The 6,797-nt window shown below is 41.0% G+C and overlaps 1 protein-coding gene across 1 annotated transcript in view; it reads left to right on the top strand.

The window, feature by feature from the left end:
* ELOVL4 (ELOVL fatty acid elongase 4) overlaps positions 1-6,797 on the top strand; it is a 30,130-nt gene that overhangs the window by 756 nt on the left and 22,577 nt on the right. The gene's annotated exons all lie outside the window — the stretch shown is intronic.

Genomic DNA, 6,797 nt, shown 5'->3' with positions numbered 1-6,797 from the left:
CCCCCACTCCCTGCGGCTGTTGGGGTGCTGCGGATCAGAGGAGGTGCCGGGGCGCCGGGGCCGCCGTGGGGCACTGGTTAATCTGATCCGAACGTTAAGGCCTCCTTCTCCCCCCGACGCTCGCAGGGTTTTCCTCTGAGCTTCCACCATCTCTCATCAGCTTCTCAGATGCAGGAGCTGATATATCAGATGGAGCCTGTGCAGCTAAGAGCTCGTCGCAGGAACCGCCCCACCCTGTACTCCTACATCTGCCCATCTCGTCTGACAGTTCTAACTTACGCGCAGGACTGGCTTTAACATTTAATAATATTCCGTGTGGAGAGATGCCTGGAGGAGGGGGAGGCCCCACTGGTACCTGTCTTTTTGCTTCTTCGCCCCCCTGGTTGCTTTGACATCACCTACTAATGTCTTTTAGTCTAGCTCATCCATCTACAGTATAATCTAGAATGAAAAGTAAAAACCCATTGTTTGGGTGCTTGCACCTTGGAGAATGCGGGTTTCTGAGGCACCTTTTCAACGGCACATACGTTTGAAGTGGTTGTCTGTGAACGGTTTGCGCAGTGCAGTGCAGTCAGCGGAAGGGGGAGGCTGAAACGCCGGGAAAGAAGTCAGTCTTTAGGCAGGAGTCTCTGCAGCAGCACCTGGAGCTTACCCCAACGCCTGCAGATGTGCAGTTTTCTTAAAGCAGCAAACTTTTCCCTTTAGCTGTTGCAGTTTACTTGACAGGACTGTCAGTTGGTTGATTTATGCAGCTCTTCTGGGGAAAGCAATTGTGATATGCCATTTTTATGTTTTACCTTTTGTTTTCTTCGTTTGCTTCAGTTGCTTTTAAAGAATTTAAAAGTTTTTGAAATAAGAAATTAGGGTAACAGGATTTTAGAAATGATCTGATGATTTAAAAGTTTCTAGTCCTTTTGCACTGTTGCACTGCATCCCAGCAGTGGAGGAAATGAACGTTCCTCCTGATGACTCTGCCTTCCATCCCTGGAACTGAAAACGTGTCCCTGTTGTTTTTGTGTTTGTGTTAGAGTAAGTGGGGTAGTGGTTACAGCATGAGTGCAGTACAACACATGGGATGTATGTTGTGGAGACAGTGTGTTGCTGGACTTAGTGCTGTGTGAGACAAAATGGTTCTTTGACATTGACGTGGCTTTAACTTCTTTAGAAAAGTGTTTTTTTTTCTAGATCTCCTTTGACATCAAGAAATAAGCTGTTTAATTAGCCATTGCAATTGAAAATGGTTAAAAGGCAGTTTTTAATGGATTGTTTTCCTTTTTAAGTCTTTTTTCTGTGTGCCGTTACACTGAGGATATGCTGTACCTACAAAAGCTGGGAAGGGTGTACCCTTCCCCTCCTCTGTGATTTAGGTTATTTGAACGTTGCGTTGGGGCTTCCCACTGCACAGTTGTTCAGAGCCGAACCTCAGACCAGCTCTTTGGCAGGTAATTGCACCTTGCATACTTTGGAGTTCAGACATTGTTGAGGTCCTCCAGTCTTCCCAGAGAGCCACACGCGGGAGTTCTCATCCCTGTCTGTCATTCCCTTCCTATCGCAGAGCTGTCCCATCTCCTGAGTGGCAGAAAGAACAACTGAGAGCACAGGTAGACTACACCTTCTGCGATGGTTCCTAACGATGTTTGCGTAAAAGATATCCAATGGGAAATTTTGCGCGGTTGCCTCATGTGAAAGCTTGCTACGCCTGTGAGGGCATGTAAAATAATATAACACTGCGGGCCAAGCCTGAGAGGTGAGAGTAGCTGTGGCACACCAGCAACCTCTCACTCGGCAGGGGCAGGCGGAGGGAAGGTGTGCGCCCATGCTCTGGGGATCCACTTACGAAACCTGAGACTGCGCCCTTGCTCTCTGCAACGCGCTACCTGTGTGTGTAGAAGGTATTTCTTAACCGACAGAGAGGCTTAGTGGGATGCAGTCTGCTCTGCCTTGCTGGTGTGTGAGGAGGAATCTTTTTCAGATTTAGGCAGAATAGACCTGAAGCCTGTGGTGTCCCATTTCCTCTTGCCGCCTCCCGCCTCCTTTCCATGCTCTCCACGTTCCTTTTCTTTGACTGATTCACACTGCTCCAACTCCAAGAGGATCCATCTCCTCTCACTATAGTTTCATGAAAATCTGGGTGAAGGAGTTTTAGAGTAGAAAAGTAGCTGATTAGATGAGGCTGAAGAAAAAGTTGGTGAGTCAGATGTTTGGAAAGATGGAAAAATAAAAATGGGTGGAGAGAAAGATGGTCTTGAGAACCAGTGGGGTGAGTATGGTGAAAGGATGCAGATTACTCAGGGAGAGCAAGGATAGAGCAAGGCGCCCTGCTGGGAGGGCCCACATTCCCGAACTGGTGACACGCCTCCACCTTCCTGTTTCATCTTATTAAATATTCTCTCCACCAGGGTTTCTACCTCAGTGTGAATAACCTGTATCTACTTTGTTCTGTCATGAGAGGAGCAGTTACAGATCGGTAGAGTGTATTTGACCATACAAGAGATTTTTGCCTTAGAGCAAACAGTTTCTGGAGAAAGATCATTTTGAGCTGTTATATCAAACGGTACTATTTAATGAAATACATCCAAAGCAATGTTTAAAAAATGGGCTTTTCATGGGTACATATCTAGCAATTACAGAATATGAGCCATAGTGTATTAACACAGAAAATGTTTCTTTTACTCTATTAGTAACACTTTATACATTGGAATTTGAATTTTGAAAGAGCTGTACTTTTAGAAAAGCATCAAAAATAATTTTCTACTTGCCTATATTATATTTTTAGATGCTTTGAACAAGTAAGTTAATCTTGGTTTATATTATATAGAGAGAGACTCATGTGGGGCTATACCAGTTAGTGGTATGGGAGTAGGTACCCCGATGTTATTATGTTTGTTTTTTTCTTCTATTCTTTCACTTTATGAGTACATTAAAATTAGTAGCACTGGCATTCTAGGCTCAAAGTGTATAGCTAATCAAGAAAAGTTGTCTGTAAGTTTTTAAGTTGACGAATCTTAATATTCCCCAATCTGTAAATACCCAAATTATCTATATTATCCATTGCACTCACTTATTATGTTAATAAGTGCTTGTCAGTAGCCTTTTGTGTAACTGACATTTAGCATAGAAACATCCTGGAGAGCCAGCATGCCCACAGTAAGGCCAGATGTCTCCTGAGCCACCATAGTTCTTTTTGATCACATATTTTTTAACAGCCATTGTTGGTGGAGTGTGTGTACGCGTGTGCACGTGTGTGTGTGTGTTGGGGTGGTTGGCATTGCTCTCTGTTCACAGATATAGCACCCCACATTTTGGTGACAAATTTGTGTCTCCTTGGGAGTTGAAGTTAGAACATAAAAGGCCAGCCTAGATGGCTCCTTAAATTCGGTTTCGAGGGACCAGAAGGGAGAAGGAGATGCATGGTGCAGGAGGAGGAAAGACTCCTATAGGAGATGATAAAATTTGAAAGCTAGGCTTATAAAATCATTCATTCTTTCCACATGACTCGCCATGTACAGTCTCATACATGGGCTATGGGGAGAGACTGAGGGCACTTGGTCATTGTCCCTATGCAGCTTACAAAGTCTAGGGCATCACGGCCCTGGTCCGAAGGTGGTGTGATCTGTCAGTCAGGCCTCGCTGGGGCCCAGGGAAGGTCAGAAAAGTCCATCTCTACTCTTCTCATCTCTACTTCTACTTTTACTGCAGTCTTGAGTTGTGACAAGAATATATGAGCTCTGTTTTTAGAATATTTCAGCTGTTTCACCATGTGAAGTTGATGTGGGTGCTGTCAGAGAGTACTTAAATAGGTAGATTAAGGAAAAGGGCATCAAAAACTAAAAATCCCTGGAAACGGGAATGTGTCTAACCGCCGTTGAGTCATCTGGTTTGCCAAAATTGTGAGCTTGTGGGAGGGGATGTTTGACTCAGCTGGAGCAAGCCCGGGTAAGAGCAGGTCTGTCCCAGAGATTGCCAGGCCCCAAAAAGCATGTGGCTTAAATTGTATAGTTACATTAGTTTAATTATTTGTCATAGTTAATGTTTGGTTTTTCATCCATGTTATTGTCTAAAATAGGGGCTTTTTTATTTGGCCTAGCCTGGGTCGAAGTCACCATTTTTGATGTTTCTTTGAGAGAAGACATTCTGAGTTCTAGGCGACTAACCAAAGTCAAGGGGAATATTACTGGCTGTTAATGTGGAATCTCCCTTGGTCAGGGCTTTCGATGATGTTCTGCAGTTATCCTTTTCTCATAACCTCCCTGAGGCCTCTGGGAAGTCCATGCCACGTTAGGGTTTTGTTTGGTTGGTTCTTGTTGTTTTTCCCTCATCACAGTCTGGGTTCTGGTGGCAGACTCCTGGACTTGAGTGGCTGGTGCTCTTGTCCATTCCCCAGCCACACAGAACAGAACATCCTGTCACAGATGGAATTCCAGGAGAGTAAAGCAATGCAGATTCTAAAACTGGGGTCAGGGCACAATTGTATACAGATTCTTTGGCTTCGGGAGACATTGTTTTAAGAATTACACAGATAATTATATCAGACGATGCTTTTCTGATCTTGAGAGCCACAAAGAAGTTGGTCATCCTTTTCAAATTCAATTTGTTTTATTTTTTCTCAAGTCATATGTTAATGTCATTAATAAATGATTTAATATTATTAATATATGTGTTATTTTCGATTTATTGAGTCGCTTATTATTTTGAATTAGATGTATATTAGCATATAGAGAAGAGTGGTGTAATAGAATTTGTCTGTTCTCACTTTAGATGGCTCTTTTTTCTTTTTCATTATCAAGACATTCTCCTGTTAACAAATCGAGGTGCTATTTTTACTTTTCCCTTGGAATGAGAATGTACTAGAATATATTTTTAAAAATCATATGGGTTTGGACTTTTAGAAAATAAAAGGGAAGAAATACATGGCCTTTCCAAAACCAGTTTCCAAATTTCCATTCTGATGTGGTCATTCCAAATTTCCCTGCCCACAGACCTGCCGCTCTAGGCAACTTGGGTAACTTGGCTGTTGAGTAAAATGTGTATATGCCCAACTTTGTCTCCCATCACACTGTTACTTTTGCTTTTACTGCGCTTTCCCCTATTTGCCTCTCCAGATGCCCTTTCATCAGAGCCCAGCATAGGGTCCCTCCTTCGTAAAGCCTTTCTAAGTCTGGTACCCTGGAGCAGTTCATTCCTTTATCTGGTCCCATTGCCTTTGGCAATTACTTATGTATATCTTTGTGCCATTCTTTCTGTGACTCTCTTGTTTTGAACTGTTTAAACCTTCATTATTATTTACTTTTTCACTTCTTGGTACTTTTCTCCTTAATGCTAGGGTATGCCACATATATTTGTTGATTTGATATGTATGAAGAGATGACCGCCTTAATCTAGCTTAAATTCAAATAGCAATCTGGTTGCTAAAAACTAATAAGGTTTTGAACCACACCAAATTACAGAAAGTTTTTTTTAATGATCTTCATCATAAGTTAGTCATAAATTCACTTGATATTGACTAAATTTAATGAAGGAATCCAACCACTAAACATTTATTAGCATAAAACAGTTACTTTCGAGAGATATAAAATCAGATACAATTCTTCTTCTCTCTTGGTTGTCTGTGCAGAGGCACTGTCATGTGTGTGGACGTGGGGAGGGCAGCGTGGAGTAGAATGGAAAGAGCTCCAGCCTGGGGTTCACATGCCCTGGGCTTCAGTCCCGGACCTCTGCTAATTAGCCGGGAGAGTTTGGGCAAGTCCGTTTGCTTTTCCAACCTCAACTTTTTTCATCTGTAAATTTGGAGAGTTGAATTAGGTCATCTGTAAGGTTGCACCTGGCTCTAAAATTCTGGATGTAGATGCAACCTTTAAAAATTCTTTAGATAGGTAAAGCAATTTCAGGTAAACATACATTAATCAGTAATTGAAAAACCTCATTCAGTGCAATAATTCCAATCATTTCCAACAAAACTTTTATCAGTGCTGCCCAAATAGTAAAAAGAACAGATTCATATTTAGTTTTTTTTACTTTCTGTTATCTGCTCCATAAGAAATAGCTAAAGGAGTGGAAAAACAAAGGGATACAGATACTTAAGCACTGCTTTCACATGGCACTGTGTTTGTTGCCATAATACTATACCTATTTAATTATCTAGATATTCCTTGAATAACCAGGACTTAACTGTTTTGTCAAAAGTAGTAGCAATACATTAAAGAGTAAGTTTATTATACCTAATGTATGTAATGTATGCAATTATACATTACATTTATTATGTGATATGCAACTTTGGAGGATGGCTTCTTGGGCAGTCTTGGGCAAGTTATTCGTGATTTTTGGCTCTCAGGTTTCTACATGTACCATGAGAAGATTGAAACTCGTGATTTCCTAAAGCCACTTTATTGACTCTTCATAATATCTCCTAAAGCGTTTTCTATAAAAAATGTAAAACTTTAGCATATATCATTATGAAAGATTTTCAATTATGGGCACTTTATCTTTGAGCATTTCTAACTTAACTTTGGAAGTATGGCTTAAAATTTTAGTAAAATTGCTGAAAATATATTAGGTCTTAAAATATGGGAAAACAAAAGAAACTAAGTGGTTTTGGTGTATGTTCCTTAACCAAAATGTTGTTTTAAAAAATCATACTTTTGTATATTTTTCTTCATGGAATATTGACATTCTTCAATAAATACCTCAATTATGGTTTTTTTTAAAACAAATTTATAACTCTATTTTTTTAAGATTGGCCCTGAGCCAACATCTATTGCCAATCTATCTTTCTTTCTTCTTCTTCTCCCCAAAGTCCC

The sequence above is a fragment of the Equus asinus genome, chromosome 24 (genome assembly GCF_041296235.1).
Source record: "Equus asinus isolate D_3611 breed Donkey chromosome 24, EquAss-T2T_v2, whole genome shotgun sequence".
Taxonomy (NCBI): Eukaryota; Metazoa; Chordata; class Mammalia; order Perissodactyla; family Equidae; genus Equus; species Equus asinus.
Note: the sequence above shows the minus strand (reverse complement) of the source record. Positions and strands in the feature narration are given on the sequence as shown.